The 23,169-nt window shown below is 42.1% G+C and overlaps 1 protein-coding gene and 1 pseudogene across 6 annotated transcripts in view; one reads left to right on the forward strand and one right to left on the reverse strand.

The window, feature by feature from the left end:
* Window positions 1-23,169, forward strand: part of RUNX1T1 (runt-related transcription factor 1; translocated to, 1 (cyclin D-related)) — a 146,583-nt gene that overhangs the window by 49,235 nt on the left and 74,179 nt on the right. The gene's annotated exons all lie outside the window — the stretch shown is intronic.
* On the reverse strand, window positions 11,682-12,633 carry LOC102247647 (annotated as a pseudogene).

Consider the following 23,169-nt stretch of genomic DNA (forward strand, 5'->3'; position numbering starts at 1 on the left):
CACTTACACTCGCTTTAAAAATCAATGGAGAAAATGTCCTCAGATGAGGATTAACAAAAAGAAACACATACAAAAAAACAAACACAGGATAGAGGGTCGGTGGGTTGCTCATTTAGAGTGACTGGTTTTTTATGGACAGCGTCTGGCCCTCCCTCTTGCCTTATGGGAGTATTCAGGGCCAGGGTATTCTATAAAAAATAGAAAGAAAACTATTTTGGGCAAGTGTTGCTTCCAGTTCAGAGGTGCACGGTTATATAAGTTCCATATCATTCTTATTGAATCAAACTATATTTCACAAAAGCAAAAAACAAACAAAAAACACACAGACAAAGGAAGCTACAAGAAAATGGTGGTAGACACGACAAAAAGTTCTTTAAAATAAAATAAAGCACGGCAGGCAGAATTTCTTCAAATATCTTTAAAAATTCCACAAAAATATTTTAGAATCATTTACAGAAGACACTTTAAAAAATTTTTAAAAATTAAATATTTTTCAGTTACAGTTGACATTCAATATTATACAAGTTTCAGGTGTTCAACATAGTGGTTAGACATTTATGTAACTTATGATGAAGTGATTCTATAAGTCTGGTACCCAGCTGGCACCATAGTTATTACCATATTACTGACTACATTCCCTATGCGGTACTTTATATATCCCTGTGACTATTCTGTAACTACCCATTTGTACTTCTTAATCCCTTTATCACCAAGCCCTTTAAGGTGGTAAGATTTTTGCTGAAACAATTCACCATAGCTAAGATTTGGAAACAGCCTAAGTGCCCATCAGTAGATGAATGGATTAGAAAACTGTGGTACATCTACACGATGGAATACTATGCTGCTGTAAAAAAGAAGGAACTCTTACCATTTGCAACAGCATGGATGGAACTGGAGAGCATTATGCTAAGTGAAATAAGCCAGTCAATGAAGGAAAAATACCACATGATCTCACACATTCATGGATAATAGAGACCATTACAAACTTTTGAACAATAATAGATACAGAGGCAGAGCTGCCTCAAACAGATTGTCAAACTGCAGCGGGAAGGCTGGGGAGGGTTGGGGGGCAGGAGGGAAGGGGGTAAGAGATCAACCGAAGGACTTGTATGCATAAGCAATAAAAATATATATATATAAAAAAAAGATTTTTGCTGAAACCTGAGTGGTATGACTGTTTAGTGGCGGAGGAATAGCAAGTTTAAGAGCCTTGAGATGAGAACATGACTGGCATATTCAAAGGTAATTTGAGCCCATTTCAGGGGCCGGCCCATTGCTAGGAGTCCGGAATTCATTCTAAGTGTGTCTAGAAGCCATCCAAGTGACATGATCTAAATGACCTTTTACAAGGATGACTTGGGCCTCTATGTGCCATGCTCTTAGTAGGCACTAACCAGTTCTACAGAAGGAACGCGATGAGTCTTTACCGGTAAATCCATTGAGGCACTCTTTTGAGTTGGAATTAGCATGGATTCTTGGAAGCCGGAAGATGTCTCTTGGATTCTAGCCTTGCCATTTGTTTGATGTTTGACTTTGAGCATTATTTAATCTTTTTAAGTATGTCTTCTCCTCTGTGGAAAGGGATAATTAGTCGCTAAAACCATGGTATTATTGTGAGAATGGAATGCGATCATTCATTTAAAAGACCCAGTACAGTGCCCAGTTCCTAATAGGTGGCTGATCTACCAGTGACACATGGATTATAATAAGACATTTGGGATGGTTTCGAGGAATATTTAAATGGCTGGAAGCATCTTGTTGGGAATCCTCTTCTGGTATTGTTACTTTCCTGGTACTATTAAAATATCTCCATGGCAGTAGTCTCAGCAGCATCTGCAGTCTCTTGTCTTTGATCTAGAATTACCTAAAGAAGAAAACTCAAGGAATTCTATACAAAATCCATGTCCAGTGAAAAAACCTGGGATTTTTTTTTTCTTTTCTTCTTAACCAAAATGTATCTCGGTGAACTTGGAAATTTTTTTACAAATAAAATTCTGTCATTTACTATAAATACACACACACACATATGCATACATACATGCATACATATGGTCATGTGCTGCTTAACTAGCCATAGGGATATGTTCTGTGAAATGTGTAATTAGGTGATTTTGTTGTCGTTCGAACATCAAAGAGTGCACGTACACCAACCTAGATGGCACAGGCCACTACAAACCTGTACTGCATGTTACTGTACAAAACAAGAGATAAAATCAAGCTCAAGAGAAAAGGATGCAATCAAGACATGTGGTAATCACAAGATGTTTGAGGCTGCTGCCGTGGTAACATGGCATACTCTTTTACGGCAACCTTTAAAAAAAATAAGTAGAATGAATTTACTCTAAAATAATGATGAAAGGTACAATATAGTAAATACATTAACCAGGAACATAGTTGTTTATTACCATTATCAAGTGTTACATATTGCTCGTAATATATGTGCTATACTTTTTTAAAAAAACATTAATATTTTTATTGATTTCAGAGAGGAAGGGAGAGGGAGAGAGATAGGAACATCAGTGATCCCCACCTCCGACTGGGGATCGAGCCTGCAACCCGGGCATGTGCCCTTTTCAGTCCACAGGCCGATGCTCTATCCCCTGAGCCAAACCAGCTAGGCTAGGGCTATGTGCTATACTTTTATAGGTTTGGCAGGGCAGTAGGTTTGTTTTACACCAGTGTCACCAGGAACATGTAATTAATGCGCTGTGCTATGATGTCACTAGGCAACAGGCATTTCTCATTTTCTTTATAGTCATATGGGACCAGTTTGAATCTGTGGTTTGTCTTTGACCAAAATGTTGTTATGCAGTGCATGACTGTAAATATTTGTTGTTGTTTTATGTGTGTGTGTGTGTGTGTGTGTGTGTATGTGTATGGGGGGGTTAATATGAGGAAGCCAAATTGCCTTCTGAACATTGTGATTATATGAAGGATAGATTAAGAAAAAAGTCTTAATTCATAAAATAGTCACTATGTTGATCTATCAGTTGCATAGTTACTAGATGTAAGCTTTTCGTAAGGAATTTTTAAGTTCACTGAAATGGAGAAAAATTAAGAGCTCCTTTGTTTTTGCGTGAATGAAGCCCTAATAGCAAGAAACAATCCTCCAGATATTGTCATTGGGTCTCTGAGGCGATGCTTAGCGGGTCAGGCTTCCTGTAGGAGAAACGTGGGATTCGGAGCAGGGGCACATGTTGCTGATGGTTGGCTGTCTAAAGAGAGTTTCGTTACCACTGACGTGGGCAGATCTTGATTAAGCATATGGATTAGTTGAGTTCCTTTAAACTAGCTCCTGCTTTTCAATGATGTACAGTGGGGCCTTGACTTACGAGTGTCCCGACTAACGAGTTTTTCGAGATGCGAGCCGTCTCTGGGCCGATTTTTTGCTTTGAGTTGCGAGCTAAAATTCGGGTTACGAGCCAGCTTCAGATACCCCACCGCTAGTTGGTGCAGCGAACGTCACAGTGAACGCCACAACATCAGCCCAGCATCACGTGTCTCACTCGTTCACTTTATGATTTGACATACGAGTAATTTGAGTTACGAGCTCCGTCATGGAACGAATTAAACTCGTAAGTCAAGGCCCCACTGTATTTATTTTTGGCTAGAGGTTCTGCCCCCTTCAATTGGTAGATTATTTTTTTGTATTTTCCTTCAGACATTCAGAAACACAAATGATGCTTAAGGAATCTGAAGGAGGAGTTAGAGTGGGTAACTCAGGCAAGTCTTGAGACTCTTGAAGTGTTCTTTGATGTCCTGCAGAGCTGTCCAGAGCTGTCCCCGTCTGCACGTTGTGTGAGGGGAGTCACATGTATTGCTGCTGTGTTCTGGCTGGAATGTAAGAATGAGAGGAGCCAAGTAGAAGAGCTGTCGATACTTGAGAGGTGGGACTCATAGTTCAGAATGAGGCAGTGCCTGCCTGCTTCTAAGATTGATCATTTTCCTTAGTTAAATACCAGTGGGATTTTTAACAGCGTCTTTCAGAAGTGATGGGTTTTCAAGGCTTCAGGAAAATTCAGAGACGGGGAGAGTTACCTCCCTGAGAAAGAGTCTTACTGGCCATTCCAGGTATTGTCAGGTCAGCGCCCGGTGTGCACTCTCATGCTAAGCCGCAGGGTGCCATGAGTTCAGATGTTTAAAAGTTGTCTTGTTTTCCTCTAGACCAGTGGTTCTCAACCTTCTGGCCCTTTAAATACAGTTCCTCATGTTGTGACCCAACCATCAAATTATTTTCGTTGCTACTTCATAACTGTAATGTTGCTATTGTTATGAATCGTAATGTAAATATCTGATAAGCAGGATGGTCTTAGGTGACCCCTGTGAAAGGGTCGTTTGACCACCAAAGGGGTCGTGACCCACAGGTTGAGAACTGCTGCTCTAGAAAGAGAGGAGGGAGAAAGCCAGGCTGATCACATGAGACCATGAAGCAGTGTTGCGTCTAGCACAGTGATGGTGAACCTTTTGAGCTCGGCATGTCAGCATTTTGAAAAACCCTAACTTAACTCTGCTGCCGTGTCACATATAGAATTTTTTAAAAATATTTGCAACCATAGTAAAACAAAGACTTATATTTTTGATATTTATTTTATATATTTAAATGCCATTTAACAAAGAAAAATCAACCAAAAAAAATAGGTTCGCCATCACTGGTCTAGCAGGACAGGACTCACACACGGAAGCTGCATGGTACCGTGCCACAGCTGCCCTGGGTATCATGCCTCCTCCTTTTAATTTGCTTGGTTTACATGATAGAGTGCTGCAAATTGCACTACCAGATTTCTCTGCTCTTGCCTACTAGACACAATGACCACATCTTGGATAATTTTTATTTTCAGTTACTTTATTTGAATACTAGGGGCCCAGCGCACGAAATCGTGCACGGTTAGGGTCCCTAGGCCTAGCCTGCGATCAGGGCCATGTTCTGCCTGTTCGCCAGTCCCCAGTTCCGCCCCACCACTGCCACCACCACCGATCGATTGGAGCCTGAGGGCCGGGAGGAGGGACCAAGAGGTCTGCCTTCTGCCCACTCGCCAGTCGCCGCTGCCACAGATTGATCGGAGCCTGACCACCCTGATCAGGGTGTTGGGGGCAGTCTGGCCTGGATCAGGCCGGTTCGCTGGCCGCAGTGGGTGTCATAGCGACCGGTTGTTAGGTCATTATGGTCGTGACGGCATTACGGTCTCTAGCTTGTTTTATTGATTTTAGAGAGAGAGGAAGAGGGAGGGATAGAGGAATGGGGAAGGAGAGAGAGAGAGAGACATTGATGTGAGAGAGAAACGTCTATCAATCAGTTGCCGCCTACATATACCCTGATGGGGATTGAACCCAAAACCTGGGCATGTGCATTGACTGGGAGTCGAACTGGTGACCTTTTTGTGCACGGGACAGTGCTTAACCAGCCGAGCCACACTAGCCCGGGCTTCAGTTACTTTATTTTTAAAGTCCAAATGTGGGCTTTATTTTTGACCAATTCTCCCATGTGATTTTTTGCTTTTCAGTAGTGGAAAGAGTTATGTGTACCTCCTCAAAACTTGTTTTCTTAGAACATATTTAAAGACATACTACACTACCCCAGCGGGGTGGCTCAGTTGGTTGGAGTGTCGCCCTGATTCCTGGTTAGGGCACAATACCTCGGTTATGACTTCGATCCTGGTCGGGCACATATGATTGATATTTCTCTCTCACATCCATGTTTCCCTTTCTCTCTCTCACCCCCTTCCTCTCTCTCTAAAATCAATAAACATGTCCTCGGGTGAGGATTGACAGAAAGAAACATACTCCACAGTCGCTTTATGTGAAGTGAGCATCTCACCTTCAAAAGACCAGCCTGAGTGTCAGTCGTGTGTTTTTTTCCTGCCTGTTTCTCTCTTTCCCTCTTCCCTCCCTCCCCGCCTCTCTCCTTTCTCCCACAGAGGTGATAGTATTTCTAGGGATTGAAACCCATCACAAGCTTTAGTCATGGTGAAGTCATAGTGCACAACACAGGCTCTTAATAATGACCCGTCATACTCTGCCCCCAGCTTAAGACTGGAGGGAGAACAGGGCCTCCACGTCATTTACTGACACCTCATAAATTGTGACCGAACCAGAAGTCCTTAAAGGGCTGACAACCCGTGTGGAATGCTCATTTAAGTCATCAGCGCTAATGATAAATGTGTACAGTTCAAGTTAATTATTTATTAAAAACAGCGGGAAGGCTGGGAAGGGTTGGGGGGCGGGGGGAGGTAAGAGATCAATCGAAGGACTTGTATGCGTGCATATAAGCATAACCTATGGGCACAAGACACTGGGAGGCGGGTGAGGGCATGTGCCAGGGGCTAGGGGAGGCTGGGGAAAAAATAAGGAGACATATGTACTACTATTTGTAATACTTTAAACCAGTGGTTCTCAACCTTCTGGCCCTTTAAACACAGCTCCTCATGTTGTGACCCAACCATCAAATTATTTTCGTTGCTACTTCATCACTGTAATGTTGCTACTGTTATGAATGGTAATGTAAATATCTGATATGCAGGATGGTCTTAGGCGACCCCTGTGAAAGGGTGGTTCAACCGCCAAAGGGGTCGCGACCCACAGGTTGAGAACCGCTGCTTTAAACAATTAAAAAAGGAAAATAAATAAATAAAAACAGACAACAACAGATCAGTTGTTTGTGAGCTGTCCATTTGGTGAGCTGTTTGGAAACATTTTTGTCACAGCATGTGTGGAAAGTACACAGGCTATACTTTTTTTGCGGGGTGAGGGTGGGGGGGAGCTTATTTGCACAGTCCACATGCGCTGTCGCTGGTCTGTCCCAAGGAGGGCAGACAGGCAGGCGTCTTCTCTCCTTCCGCTCCTGAAACGTAAATGAACACCATTGCAAGTCCGACTCAACACATTCTTGGCGACCGATTCCTAGCCCTGGTTTAATGACGATCATCGATCATCGGGGGAAACGCCTTTTCCTGGTCGCGTGGCTGCAGAGGGCAGGGTGGCAGTGTCCCCTCAGTGGCCCTGTGCCACTCTGGACAAGATGCCTTCAGGCTCCTTCCCGTCCCCCGGGGCAGTGGCAGATCCTTCCTCTCGCTCCCTTTGGGCCAAAGCAGCCAAGGATTTAAAAGTCTTGGTTCATCGATGGCCAGATCAGCCAGCACTTTCCTGATGCGCTCCACCTGGCACTTAACTACATCGCCGATGAGCGCCGGGCGCTGCAGGCCGCGTTCCTGGGCCGCAGCTGTGTCATTCGATGCATCCAGAGGGTCCACAGGAGCCTCCTCTTCTGTTTCCGGGCTTTCCTGCCTTTCACAGACGCCCCGATCACAGCCCCGACGGCCAGCCCAGCCGGCAGCAGCGGTTCTCCCTCCCCTGGAAGTGCCCTGGGGAAGACCATGGCGCCCGGCTGGGGTCTCCGCTCAAAAGACCCACAGGTTATACTCTTCATCTGGTCCGTCTTGATTTATGCAAAAAGTCTTAAATGTGGGAAATTAGAGGCCTACTCAGCTGCTCAGAGCTTGGATCCTTGCTGAACCAAATGTTTCCTCTCCACAGTGAACTTCTGCACCGAAGCAGGTGGGTGGCAGATGTCGGAGGAAGTGGGTGAAGGGCCTAAGTGGGGGTGGCATCCCTCGGCCTGATATAACCTATGAAGCAATTGCGGCACCAATTGAGGTCAAGGACTCTCGACTCTTATCCTTTTTGATCCATGGTGCCCAGCAGCACAGTGTTTTACACGTAACGTGGGTAATGAATGTTGCAGAAAAGTACCTGCTCCTCCATTATGACGGCCCCATGGTTCATGCGTTCAGTTAATCAGTCATGCAGCAAGTATTGATTGAGCTCTTGCTAGATGCCCACCTGATGTTTAGCCACTGGGGGTGAGCCCAGGAACAAAGCAGGCACAATGCCTTGCCCCCTTGTAAAACTTATATTCTCGTGCAGCGGTTCTCAACCTGTGGGTCTCGACCCCTTTGGCGGTCGAACGACCCTTTCACAGGGGTCGCCTGAGACCATCCTGCATATCAGATATTTACATGACGATTCATCACAGTAGCAACATTACAGTGATGAAGTAGCAACGAAAATAATTTGATGGTTGGGTCACAACATGAGGAACTGTATTTAAAGGGCCAGAAGGTTGAGAACCACTGGGTATGTGGGAGGGAGGGAAACGGAGCAGACAATAAGGAATAAACATAAGTGAAATGTAAGTGAAATCTGGGGTGGGTGCGTTAGGAAATGATAATCATCAAAAACCCGAGCAGGATAAGGACGGTGCCAGGGCTGTTGGGACAAGGGGTCTGCTTACAGTTTTATTTTGGGGGGTTGAGGTGGGCCTCTTGGAGAAGGGACTTTTGAGTAGGGATTGGAGGGAGGTAGTACGCGAAGGAGCATGGAGCTGTGTGGGGGAGAGAACATTCTAGTAAAGGCAGAGGGACACCCAGGCCGAGTGTGGCCTGGACCCCTTCATGAGCAGGAAGGGGGCCGGAGGGCTGGGTTAGCCCCGGGCAGGCATGGACGTGCACTGGGAGATGAGACTCAGCGGCGGCAGGCGGAGTGGGGGGTTGGTCACGGAGGGCTTTTCAGGCCTTTCGAGCGACCTTCCTGGCTCAGATTTCGAACACTCATCCCGGGTAGCCTCTGCCCAGCAGCGTGGCTGTGTGCACCTTACTCTTCCTGCATGATGCCGTGGTATCAGGTACTTAAATGGGGGCTCCAGTCCTCCTCGCGCCTCGTGAACAGTCCTATTATTATTCTGTGCCGCACACAGATACCTATTTTACTATCCTTGGCATCTGTTTGTGTTTTCTGGTTCTTTGCACGGCAGGGCGAGTCCTTCAGCCTTGGTACTGCTGGATGGAGTGCCGGTCAAGGCTGCATGTTTAGTCCCCTTTGCGTCCTGGCTGCTGTACTCTAGTTCATATAAAATCTTTTAGGTGTGACATGCTAAGGGAAGGGTGCTTGCCAAAGGTAAATTAGTAGTCACACTATAGTAATAGAAAAAAAAAATCTTTGTGTAAAGCATACGTTTGGGACATTGTTTGCGACGCTTATTATAAACTACCAGAGGCCCGGTGCACGAAATTCATGCAAGGGGCTTGGCCATCGCAGCCCCCGGCTTCGTCTGGAAAGACTTCCGGCTGTCTGGTTTAATTAGCGTATTACGCTTTTATTATTATAGATGATTTAGAACCTCCTTCCACGTTTCTCCTGTCAAGCAGTATCCATGCTAGGGCCGGTCAGGTCAGCTTCCCACGCACCCTGAGATGGTTAAGTCTCTCTAGTACCTGTCAGCATAGGTACCTGCAGAACAGGCCACTCCTTCCTGGGCAGAGGCAGTGTGGAATGATCCCCAGATGGGAGTCCTGCCCTGAGGACTTATGTGCGTCACCTGGGGGAAGGCTGGCACAGTCGTGTCAGCTTGATTATGTGAATCATTTCCTCGGACCCACTTGGAATTTCTGACCCCCACGGGGTTGCTGCTCCTTCTCAGAGTCACAGTCCGAGTGGCCGCGTAGGCGCCCTCCACACAAAGTAGGACCGGGTTTTAGTGGCTGCGCAGTAGAGGGGCTTCATTTTGATGGGAAAATATTTTGGTACTGACTCTTGGAAGGACTGTGCCAGGCACTGCAGAGGTTTTGGAGAGAGGAGGGGAACTTGACGTCCGGCAGGGGATGTACAGTTAATGATTGCCATGGAGATGGAGAGGGCAGGCAAGTGGAGATTAATTGGGAATGAATTGAAAGAAGCAGGGAAGACCCAGATCGACTTGGGGGGATTTGTAAGCTGGGAGGAGTCGAAGGTTATGAGGCGGCAAGCGGGGCCATGCTATTATTGGGAGAAAGGAGAGGATGGACTCAAGAAGCTGCTGCTGATTGAGCCTGGGTAACTGGCAGGATGCAGTGCCTCCGTGGAAATAAGGAAGGTAGGAGGGAGACGTGGTTTTGTAGGAAGGATCATCTCACTGATAGGTTGAGTTTGAGACCCTTACAATAATAGCAGCTGTGCAGCCCTGGCTGGCTTGGCTCAGTGGATAGAGCGTCAGCCTGTGGACTGAAGGGTCGAAGGGTCGATTCTAGTCAAGGGCACATGCCTGGGTCGCGGGCTCGATCCCCAGTGGGGGGCGTGCAGGAGGCAGCGGATCAGTGATTCTCTCTCATCATTGATGTTTCTATCTCTTTCTCCCTCTCCCTTCCTCTCTGAAATCAATAAAAAAAAATAATAATAGCAGCTGTTCTGCAGACAGTTGGAATTGTGAAACAGTAGCTTGGACGAGGAACAAAGTCTTGAGATGTACTAGAAATTGGAGTGGAAAAATTAAACTGTACATTACTACAATGGGTAGTCCATTTTGAGAAAACGGAAAATACTGGATTAATGTTTTGTCAAAGCTTTGAATTTCGTTGCTATTAAATTATGGTTTGTTGTGCTCATGCATACATTTCCATTTTGAAATTAACTTTTATGTATTTTCCATCTTTTTGAGATGTCATTTATGTATTTTTTGTTATCATCAGAGGTATGTTCACATCTCATAATTATCGATACTTTCTCCTTTGCTTTCTGAATATCCTATCTAGGCCCTACCTTTCACTTCTACTTACTGTTACTTGTATCCTGGATAGAGCTTCTTCATCGTGGGATTAGTTGACTCCTGAGTATGCTTGCTGTAACAACATGGTGTGTAGGTGGAGGCTAATATAGATCTTGAAAGCTTGGGCTTTGCAGTTAAGCAAAACTTGGTATGATTTCCTCATTTGTCCTCCTCTTCCTTGCTCCATGTCCCTCAGTTTGCTCATCTGATTCTCTTGAGTGTTAAAATCATGAAAATATTCCACAACATATTTTCTGTCTTTTCCAATATGTGAGATCTAAAAAGGAAAAACCGGGCCCAGCCGGTGTGGCTCAGTGGTTGAGCGTCGATCTATGAACCAGGAGGTCACAGTTTGATTCACGGTCAGTCAGAGCACATGCCCAGGTTGCAGGCTCAATCCCCAGAAGGGGGCATGTAGGAGGCAGCCGATCAGTGATTCTCTCTCATCATTGATGTTTCTATCTCCTTCTCCCTCTCCCTTCCTCTCTGAAATCAATAAAAAAAAATAATAATAGCAGCTGTTCTGCAGACAGTTGGAATTGTGAAACAGTAGCTTGGACGAGGAACAAAGTCTTGAGATGTACTAGAAATTGGAGTGGAAAAATTAAACTGTACATTACTACAATGGGTAGTCCATTTTGAGAAAACGGAAAATACTGGATTAATGTTTTGTCAAAGCTTTGAATTTCGTTGCTATTAAATTATGGTTTGTTGTGCTCATGCATACATTTCCATTTTGAAATTAACTTTTATGTATTTTCCATCTTTTTGAGATGTCATTTATGTATTTTTTGTTATCATCAGAGGTATGTTCACATCTCATAATTATCGATACTTTCTCCTTTGCTTTCTGAATATCCTATCTAGGCCCTACCTTTCACTTCTACTTACTGTTACTTGTACCTTGGATAGAGCTTCTTCATCGTGGGATTAGTTGACTCCTGAGTATGCTTGCTGTAACAACATGGTGTGTAGGTGGAGGCTAATATAGATCTTGAAAGCTTGGGCTTTGCAGTTAAGCAAAACTTGGTATGATTTCCTCATTTGTCCTCCTCTTCCTTGCTCCATGTCCCTCAGTTTGCTCATCTGATTCTCTTGAGTGTTAAAATCATGAAAATATTCCACAACATATTTTCTGTCTTTTCCAGTATGTGAGATCTAAAAAGGAAAAACCGGGCCCAGCCGGTGTGGCTCAGTGGTTGAGCGTCGATCTATGAACCAGGAGGTCACAGTTTGATTCCCGGTCAGTCAGAGCACATGCCCAGGTTGCAGGCTCAATCCCCAGAAGGGGGCATGTAGGAGGCAGCCGATCAGTGATTCTCTCTCATCTTTGATGTTTCTATCTCCTCCTTCTCCCACCTCTCCCTTCCTCTCTGAAATCAATAAAAATATATTTAAACAGGAAAAGCCTGGCATTCTGTTAGAGCTCGAAGCCATTTATTTATCTGAGCCATCTTCTGACTGGTTACTCTAACAGGGGCATCGAGCTGGGGAGGGACTTGCGGTGTTACAGTGAGCATCATAATTGTGACATTTCAATCCATTCTGCAGTTTGCTGATCTGGATGCTTTTCATCCTGTTTCCAGATAGAGTTTTCACTTTCTTTGGTTTCAATGTGGTGTTTAGATTGGGTCCTGCCCTGCCATCTACCACATGATTCCAGGTTTAAATTTTTTACTAGAGGCCCGATGCATGAAATTTGTGCAAGAGCCTTGGCCCTGGCCCCCACCCGTCACCGCTATGGTCAGGGGCCTCTGCCGCGGCCCCTGCCCACTGCGGCTTTGTCTGGAAGGAAGGACGTCCGTCCGGAAGGGAGCCTGGTCTAATTAGCATTTTATTATTATAGATTTTTTTTAATCCTGCAGTTTCTTCTACCTTTGCACAAGTAGGATCCTGGCATTACAGATGTCTCCTGAACAAGTTGTCATGCCACCCACAACAGCTCCGGGAGGCCTTTCTTAGCCTTTACTGTCAGTGCATTGAGAACTGGAGGACTTAGCTCTGCAAGTACACCAGCCTTCTATATTTTGGTACATCTTTGATTTGTGAAAACAAAACATGTTTTATTCTGTGCAAGAGTATCCCCCCAAAGGGCCATTGCACGCACAGTAACGTCCCTGAGGTACTGAGTGCACACCAGGCCGACCCCCGCTCCCCTCCCTCCCTCCTCCTCCTCACTAGTAACTGCCCTGTCTAGAAAGTCACTTTATCAACTCCTGACATGACAGGTCAGGACACAACAGCCTTACGTCCTCTTGGTCCTGGTTAGCCATGTTTCCCACAGATGCTGTTCTCAGTCTGTCCTTGACTTCACACCTGCCTTCCTGTGAGACCTTGCAGAAGTCACGTCCGTTTTTCTCATTCATAAAATGTGAAAACAGCCAGCTGTCAGTTACAGCCTGTTTACTCAGAGTGAATTGATTTTGACCTTTTCTTTCCTGCTGCCTCTCTTTTGCCCATATTACTGCTAATTAATTTCTGCACGAGAGAATAAGCAAGAGCAATGATCAAACAAAATTAAAATTAGTTAATGAGCGTTTTTGAGAGTGGGCGAGAAGGTACATTGTTTACTGTGTATGAGCTTTGTCTGAGTTTTTATTTATGCCATTTCTGACTCCTGTTATATTGGTGGTAACAATTGGTAGTTGTGTAAAACAAGCATTATCTGATAAACAATGTAGAAATTTGGGATAAAATTATGATTTTTAGTACCGTCTTTCCAAAACTCTAAGGAAGATAGGACTGACAAGTTTGACATATGCCATTATTAGTCTAATATTTTATGTTGGTTACTTTAAAAAACAAAATAGTTATTTTTTGTTTTATTTCATTTATTTTAAAATTTTATCTACGTATACATGTTAAATTGAATGAAATAATAATGAGTTATAGAGGCTTTCATACAATTTCTTAAAGTTTTGTGAGAGTCTGCAAGAACCTAGTTTTGTTTTTGTTTTTTTCCGTTTTTAGTAGATTTTTCTTGGTTGCTAATACTGGGGCTCAACGAAGAAAAAAGAACTAAATGTTTCTTGTTGGGAAGGGATTTCATAAACCTGGTTTGGGGACATTTGAGGATATTGTAGCTAATCTTAGATAATGGAGATCAGTTTCCTTAAAATGACTTTTAAATTGAATAAAATTAACTTTAGAGGAAACTTTTTTTTAAAAAAAGAGGTCGGTGGGCAGGATGCTCTATAATCAGATAGGCTACCGAAGATATCCGAGAAATTGGTCTGGATTAAAATTTCTCCTTAGGAAGAGTCTTTTTTTTTTCTCTATACTCACCCATTATTTTTTATAACAAATGTTTTTTGTGAGAGGAATGAGAAATGGGAGAGATTGAGGTCTAGATGAATTCTCTGGATAAGAATAAGTAGAGACACAAGGAGAAAGGAATAAGAAAGAACCCACAATTTTGACTTAACATCGTCATTTGCTCAATGTTTTCTATCTAACGCACATGCTGACTCCGAAAGACAGCTCAGGGCAGTGCAATAAGAAATAAGAACTGCTCGTCCGCTGAGAAAGCGGTGTTGGGTCATGAGCAGAAGCTTCCCTTTTCCTTTGTGAGTGAGTGTGCCAGCCAGGCTCTGATTCTGCGCGTGGCAGTAAGTAGTAGCTGCCCTTTATCAGTGCTCGATTGTGTCCTAGGCTTTGTGTCAGTGCTCACATTCATATTTTCTCGCTTCATCCTCAAAAATCACCTTCTGAGCCCCGGCTGGTTTGGCTCAGTGGAAGAGCATTGGCCTGTGGACTGAACGGTCAATTCCAGTCAAGGGCACACGCTCAGGTTGCGGGCTTGAGCCCCAGTAGGGGGTGTGCGGGAGGCAGCCTATCAGTGATTCTCTCATCATTGATGTTTCTATCTTTCTCTCCCTCCCCCTTCCTCTCTGAAATCAATAAAAATATATTTTTAAAAAAATCACCCACTGAGGCAGTTGTTAGGTCACTCATATTTAAAGGGGAGGAAAAGAAGGTTCAGAGATGGAGGAATTTGCCCAGGTTAGGAGCTGGACCAAGGATTCCATTCCAGCTCTTCTGATCTCCAACCCCATACTCTTAGCTACCTGTCTGTACTCTTCCGAATCGCATCGTCATATCAAAGGTAGCAGGCACTTTACCGTTATATAAAACCATAGACTTTTTACAGTTGAAAGAAACCTTAAATAACCACAGCTTCATTTTACAGAAAACAACAACAGCAGCAGCAACATTAGGCTCAAATGAAACAGTCTTCCATTCAGCCAGCCAGTCAGCCAGCAAATATTTACTGAGTATTTACTATGTGCCAAGTAGCAAATAAGCCAGACCTGGCCCATGCCTTCATAGATCCCTGGTGGCCTTTGTGTATTTGGTGGTGGATTATTCATGGAGTTTATAGTAGTATAGCATAATAGTTAAATCAGGAGCCTGGGCCCTGAAATCACATTCCTTGGCTTTTAATCTTGTTCACTAGCTATGCAACAATGAGCAAATTGTTTAATGTTTTTAAGACTCATTTTTTTTTCACCTGTAAAATGGTAATATTTTAAAAAATATATATTTGTATTGATTTTTAGAGAAAGAGGAAGGGAGAGGGATAGAGAGAGAGAGAAACATCGATGAGAGAGGAAGTCATTGATTGGCTGCCTCCTGCACAGCCCCCACCAGGGATCGAGCCCATGACCTGGGCATGTGCCTTGACTGGGAATTGAACTGGCGACCTCTTGGTTCCTGGGTTGACTCTCAACTACTGAGCCACAACAGCCAGGCTAAAATGATATTAATAACATCCATATCATTGGCTTAGACAGATTAAATGTGTTCACACATATAAAGCATTTAGCCATGTACTTGGCACTTTGTAAACACTCAATAACTATAGCTTCTATTAAGATATTTCGCCGAACCGGTTTGGCTCAGTGGATAGAGCGTTGGCCTGCGGACTGAAGGGTCCCGGGTTTGATTCCGGTCAAGGGCATGTACCTGGGTTGCGGGCACATCCCCAGTGGGGGGCGTGCAGGAGGCAGCTGATCGATCTCTCTCATCGATGTTTCTAACTCTCTGTCCCTCTCCCTTCTTCTCTATAAAAAAATCAATAAAATATTTTTTTAAAAAAAAGTAGAGTAGGAAAGAGTGATCAGGATTGGAGTGGGAGTGGCTTGCAGTTTTAAATGTTACAGTCAGGGTCGGCATCATAGATTACATGAAAACTGAGCAGCCTTATAGCAGGTGAAGAATATATTTAGGGGAAGGGCACTGCAAGTAGAGGGAATGAGCAGTCTAAACATCCTGAGGAATATGCCCTTTGTGTTTTAGGAAAAGCTGAGAGGACAGTAAGGCTGGATGGAGTGGACGAGAGGGAGAGCCCTAGAATATAGGAGGTGAAGTCAGAGAGGGAATGGAAAGTGAGATCATCTGGGTTTGTTGCTGTTGGTTATTTTAATGGCTTTGGCTTTGCTCTGAGTGAATGCATATTCATTGCAAAGTGTTGGGCAGAGAAGTGATGTAATCTGCCATAACTGGAAAGGATTACTCTGGCTGCAGTATAAAGAATAGTTTATAGAGGCCAAGAGTAAAAGCAGGAGCCCCGCCGTTCAGGTGTTGAATAATCAATCAACAGAACATATCCTCTCCACATCCTCTCCAACCGGTATTTGTTGTCTTATTGATAATTGCCAGGCTAATAGGTAGGAGGTGGTAGCTCATTGGTGTTTTTTGTTGTTTTTTTTTTATTTGTGTTCCCCTTCTAATAAGTTGAGCATCTTTTCATATATCTGTCTTTGTGACTTTGAGGTGGTAGCTCATTGGTGTTTTTTTTGTTTTTGTTTTTGTTTTTATTTGTGTTTCCCTTCTAGCAAGTTGAGCATCTTTTCATATATCTGTCTTTGTGACTTCTTGGAAAAGTGTCTATTGATATCCTTGGCCCACTTTTTAATAGGATTGTTTGCTTTTTGGTGTTGTGTTATATGAATTCTTTATATATTTTGGATATTAGCCACTTGTCAGAGGTATTATTTCCAAGTGTCCTCTCCCATTTGGTTGGTTGCCTTTTTGTTCAGTTATTTTTTATTTTTATTTTTGCTATGCAGAAGCTTTTTAGTTTGGTGTAGTATCATTTATTTTTGCTTTTACTTCCCTTGTCTTTGGGCCCAAGTTTATAAAATCCTCTCTAAGACCAAGGTCCATAAGTTTAGTACCTATGTTTTCCTCTATGTATTTCATTGTTTCAGGTCTTATATTTAAGTCTTTAACCCATTTTGAGTTCATTTTTCTGTCTGGTGTCTTTCCATTTTATTGAAGAGGCTTTCCTTTCTCCATTGTATGTTTTTGGCTCCTTTGTTGAAAATTAGTTGTCCATACACATGTGGGTTTATTTCTCAGTTCTGGTCCATTGGTCTGTGTGTCTGCTTTTCTGTCAATACCATACTGTTTTGATTATTGTAGCTTTGTAGCTTTGAAGTCAGGGAGTGTGATATCTCCAGATTTGTTCTTTTTTCCCTCAGGATTGCTTTAGCTATTAGGGATCTTCTGTGGTTCCATACAAATTTGATGATTTTTTTTTTGTTCTATTTCTTTGAAAAATGCCATTGTGATTCTGATTGGTACTATATTAAATCTGCATATTGCTTTAGGTAGTATGGCCATTTTAACTACATTGATTCTTCCAATTTATGAACATGGAATATTTTCCTTACCTTTGTTTTTTTCTTCAATTTTTTGAACAATTTGTAGTTTTTGGTGTATAGGTTTTTCACTTCCTTTGTGAAGTTTATTCCTAGATATTTTATTCTTTTTGTTGCAATTGAAAATGGAATTGTATTGTTTCTTTTCTGATATTTCATTGTTAGTATATTGGAAGGCAATAGGTTTCTGTACATTGATTTTGCATTCTGCAACTGTACTGTATTCGTTTATTGTTTCCAATAGTTTTTTTTTGGTGTAGTCTTTAGACTTTTCTTTTTTTTTTTAAATATATTTTATTGATTTTTAAAATGGAATTGTATTGTTTCTTTTCTGGTATTACATTGTTAGTATATTGGAAGGCTGTAGGTTTCTGTACATTGATTTTGCATTCTGCAACTGTACTGTGTTCGTTTATTGTTTCCAATAGTTTTTTTGGTGTAGTCTTTAGACTTTTCTTATATAAAGTCATGTCCTCTGCAAAAAGTGACCATTTTACTTATTCATTCCCAATTTAGATTGGGATTTAAATTCCTTTAATTTCTTTCTCTTCTCTGATTGCTTTGGCTAAAACTTCCAGTACTATGTTGAATAACAGTGGTGAGAGTGGGCATACTTGTCTCATTCTTGATCTTATAGGAAACACTTCCAGTTTTTCACCATTGAGTATGGTATTAGCTGAGGATTTGTCATATATGGCCTTTATTATGTTGAGGTATTTTCTTTCTATACCCATTTATTGATTGTTTAATCATAAATGGATATTGTATCTTATCATATGCTTTTTCTGCATCTATAGATGTAATCATGTGATTTTTATTTATTTTGTTAATGTGTCATATCACATTGATTTATTTGCATTTGTTGAACCATTTTGCCCCCTCTGGAGTGAACCCCACTTGATTGTGATGTAATACTTTAAAATGTGTTGTTTTATTTGATTTGCTAGTATTTTCTTTAGGATTTTCCCATGTATATTCATCAGAGATATTGGTCGGTAGTGTGTGTGTGTGTGTGTGTGTGTGTGGTCCTCTCCAGGTGGTGGTATCAGAGTAATGTTGGTCTCCTAAAATGAGTTAGGGAGATTGCCTCTTCTTCAATTTTTTTGGAAGAGCTTGAGAAGGATTCGTATTAAATCTTTGAATGGTAGAAGTCATCTGATCCTGGAATTTTATTTTTTGTGAGGTTTTTAATGACTGTTTCAATCTCTTTACTCCTGATTAGCCTATTGATGTGTTTCAAGTTTTCATGATTCAGTGTAGGCAGGTTATATATTTCTAAGAACTTGTCCCTTTCTTCTAGGTTATTGAATGTAGTGGCATACAGCCTTCCATAGGGTTCTTTTATAGTCCTTTGTATTTCTGTGTTGTCTGGTGTTACTTCTGATTTTGTTTATTTGATATCGCCCCCCCCCCCCCCCCCCCGAGGTTTGTGAAAATTTTTTATGGTTTCAAAAAACAGCTGTTCATTATTTTTTCCCCTATTTCTTCTCTTCTCTGTTTTGTTTAATTCTGCTCTAATTTTTATTTCCTTCCCTCTACTGACTTTGGGCTTTGTTTGTTCTTCTTTTTCTAGTTCTTTAAGGTGAAATGTTAAGTTATTTATTTGATATTTTTCTTGTTTATCGAGGTGGGCTTGTAAATGCTATAACCTTCTTTGTTATTACCACTTTTGCTGCATCCACAATTTTTTGATATGTTGAATTGTTATTCTCATTCATCTCTATGCATCTTTTTATCTCTTTTATTTCTTCTTTGACCTAGTCATTATTCAGTCACATGTTGTTTAAACTCCACATATTTGTGGTTTTCCCAGCTTTGTTTTTGCAGTAATTTCTATTTTCAAAGTGTGTGGTCAGATACTATGCTTGGTATGATCTGAATCTTCTTAAAAATTTTTGAGACCAGTTTTGTGACCTAACATATGGTCTATCCATAAGAATGTCCCACGTTCTCTAGAGAAGAATGTGTGTTCTGCTGTTAAAGGGTTGAAAAGCTCTTTAAATATCAATTATGCCCATTTAGGCTTACGTGTCATTTAGGACGGATATTTTTCTATTTGGATGGTCTACCCATTGCTGTCAATGGGTTATGTAAGTCCTCTACAATAATTGTACTTTTGTCAGTGTCTTCTGTTATTAATTACTTTATATAATTTGTATTCCTGGGTTGGGTGCATATATATAAGTAAGTGTTATCTTCTTGATATGTGTCCCCTTTATCATTATAAAGTATCCACCATTGTTTCTTGATACCTTTTTTATCTTGAAATCTATTTTGTTTGATATAAGAATGGCTAGACCTGGCCCAGCTGGGTGGCTCAGTTGGTTGGAACATTGTCCCATGCACCAAAAGAGTGCAGATTCGATTCCCGCTCAGGGCACATATCTAGATTGTGGGTTCGATCTCTGGTTGGGGCGCATGCAGGATGCAACCAGTCCATGTTTCTCTCTCATGTTGATGTCTTTCTCTCTCTCTCTCTTCCTCCCTCCCCTTCTCCTCTCTCTCCAATCAATAAAAAAGACATATCTTCTGGTGAGGATTAAAAAAGAATGGCTCCACCTGCTTTCTCTGGATGCCATTTGCTTGCGGTATCATCTTCCACCCCCTCACTTTGAGTCTATGTTTGTCTTTGCAGCTGAGATGGGTTTTGTAAAGGCAGCAAATATTTGGGTTTCGTTTTTTAATCCATGTTTGTGTGGTGAGCAAGGCGTCCTTTGTTGGGTTATAGCTGCCCAACCTGTGACTTGGAGGGAAGAGACCTGGAGGTTTTCTCCTGCTGCCATGCTGCTGGCGTCCCGACTTTGATGACTTTCTTGCCTCACGTTGTCTGGGCCCTAAGGCTGGAGGTCCTCAGGCTCATTCCGTGTGGAAATTCTTCTCCATTTTCTCTGTCTCCTTACGCTTTTCTTCTTTGCTTTCTTACACCACACATCTAACCTTGACCTCAGGATGAACTCATGGTGATTAACCTCCCTTTGTGTTTTCTGGCTCATGACACCTCCCTGTTTCTTTCCTGACTGATGTTATAACCAGCTCACATTTTATCGTTGCCCTGTTGAAAATTAGAATATCATCATCTTTATTTGTTTTCAACAGATCTTTTCAGGAACTTCTGTGCCAGACACTATGTTGGGGTTGGGATGCAGCCATGCTCTGGGTGGGAGCCCCCTAACTCCAAGGGGAAGGATGAAAGAGAGTTTTGCGTTTTCCAAGTGTTGGGGGGAGGAAGCAAGCAAAGGGGAGGGAAACCTGCATTTCATTGGATGGCCAGGGAAGGCTTGCTGCTCTGAGGAGGTGACGTTGATGTTCAAACAGAAACGGTGAAAATGAGCTGAGCACTTAGAGAGGGGACAAGGAAAATAGTTATTTTTTTCCTGATATTCATCTAATTCATAAATAGACACTCCACAGGCATTGGATGATGTCTATGAGTAGATAACTGCCTGGAACTGTTGTCTTTTCCACTGAACTTCCTTGATTCCTGAAGGTCCTGTATTAGACCTACACCAGATCCTTCTTCAAGTTAAGGCAGAGAGGGACTATGTTTGTTTGTTAAAGGGTTATTATCTGGAAGTGCAGCTGTTATTGACACCTAGTAATGTATTCAGAGTGGGGCAGAAGGGAATATATATTCCCTTCATCATTGGGCGGTATTTCTCTGTGCATTTCCTATACCCTTCTCCTCCCCTCAACTCAGATAATTCTGATTCATTAGCCCATGAGGAAAAGTGTGAGTGTGTGTGTGTGTGTGTGTGTGTGTGTGTGTGTGTGTAGCCACCATTATTAGTCACCATCTTTATATGAATTATTTTAAATTATTACTGCAACTTTAGTCTAGAAGTAGACTTCTGGGACAGATCTGAAGCTTCTGACCTTGGGACTAGGTGGGTGTCAAAATTTAATCTTTAGCTAAGAGGCAGGATAAGAGTTCCAGATTTCTTGGGGGTGAGAAGAATAGAGGGAGGTACTAACAAAGGAGAACAGGGGCACACTGAAGATACATTTTTCTGGCTATATACATATATATATATATATATATTCTTTTTTTAACACAGTTCACCATTTTTTCTTTAATATTTTTATTTATTTCAGAGATGAAGGGGGGGAGAGAGAGAGAGAGAGAAAGAGAAACACCAATGATGAGAGAGAATTATTGATCGGCTGCCTCCTGCACGCCCCCTACTGGGGATCGAGCCCACAACCCAGGCATGTGCCCTGTCCAGGAATTGAACCGTGACCTCCTGGTTCATAGGTTGACGCTCAACCACTGAGGCACACTGGCTGGGCCTGACTTCATAATTTTGCACATAGCTCAAGTAGAGAGAAGATATTATCTACCAGGACAAGGTCTAGTGTTTTCTTGCAAGTCTAAGTTTGTAAAAGTAAGTTACTGTTTTTCAGAGAAAGAAGATTTAGATAAGAATATGTGAAATGGTTTATAAGGCTTCAGTAACTTGCTTGAGGTATTCTGGCCAGTGCTTTTGAGAAGGGAAAGGCACTTAAATATGATCCCCAATACGGTCAAACCTCGATTCTAAATTGTCTCCCATCTCAAACAATTCGCTTCTCAACCTGACAACCCTTTCATGATGATAGCTATTTGGTCAGTCACAAGTTTCTCAGGCGACAAACAAAGGAGAGAATGTGTGAATATGAGTCAGTTTACCACTGTTAAAATCTCAGGGTATTGTACTGTGAATATTTTTGTGTGTCTTTTGCTTTTGTTGCTGCTTATTATTATTAAATTTTCATTTTTTATTATACATTTCCTTTCCTTTTTGTCAAATTTTCATTTCATTGTCCTTTTCTGTTTTTAAAATGTTTATTTATAGATTAGACAGTCATTAGACATGTATTATATATGAAAAGATTAAAACAGGGACTCATGCCCTAACCGGTTTGGCTCAGTGGATAGAGCGTCGGCCTGCGGACTGAAGGGTCCCGGGTTTGATTCCGGTCAAGGGCATTGTACCTTGGTTGCGGGCACATCCCCAGTAGTGCGTGTGCAGGAGGCAGCTGATCGATGTTTCTCTCTCATTGATGTTTCTTGCTCTCTATTCTTCTCCCTTCCTCTCTGTAAAAATCAATAAAATATATTTAAAAACAAAACAGGGAATCATTTGGGGGTCTGGAACAGATTAATTCAATTTACATTGTTTCTAATGGGAAAAAATGATTCAGTTTTCGAACAGCCTTCTGGAACAAATAAAATTCAAGAAACAAGGTTCCCACTTTTTTTTTTTTTTTTTTTTTTTTTTACTGCTACTCAAGGAATGTAGGCATTTATAATCATAGTGGACTTCTATGGTAGTGTTTTCCATGTTCCAAAAATTCTACCACTTTGCTTTTTAAGGAAGTAGTAGTAGTGATATTATAAGGATGATTTTGGATATATCCTAATCCTAAGTTATTGTTAGTAACAAGTTACTGTGGTGGTGAACCTTGATGGAGCACAGTTTTGTTTGTATTTAGACATGTATTACTTTTGTGGTTAATTTATCTGACAAATAGCTTCAAGAAGTTTGTGTTTTTGGAAATGATCTTACAGCTCTCTAGCAAGCAACATTTTTGTTTGTACATGGGGTGCTCTTTGGAGTTTTCCATCCATATTTGGTTTGATTTTCTCCCCGTTATAATTCTTCATACACTCAGAGATGACATCTCAAGTGCTATATGAAATATAACTGATTCTTAGCAAATGGATGATCATTATATTGATATTTCTATTGGGATTGCATTATATCTAATGATTATAGTATACTAGAGGCCCGGTGCACAAAAATTTGTGCACTCGGGGGGGGAGAGGGGGTCCCTCAGCCCGGCCTGTGCCCTCTCGCAGTCTGGGACCCCTTGGGAGATAACGACCTGCTGGCTTAGGCCTGCTCCCGGGTGGCAGAGGGCAGGCCCAATCCCTAGGTGCAGCCCCTGGTC

The sequence above is a fragment of the Myotis brandtii genome, unplaced genomic scaffold, assembly GCF_000412655.1.
Source record: "Myotis brandtii unplaced genomic scaffold, ASM41265v1 scaffold232, whole genome shotgun sequence".
NCBI lineage: Eukaryota > Metazoa > Chordata > Mammalia > Chiroptera > Vespertilionidae > Myotis > Myotis brandtii.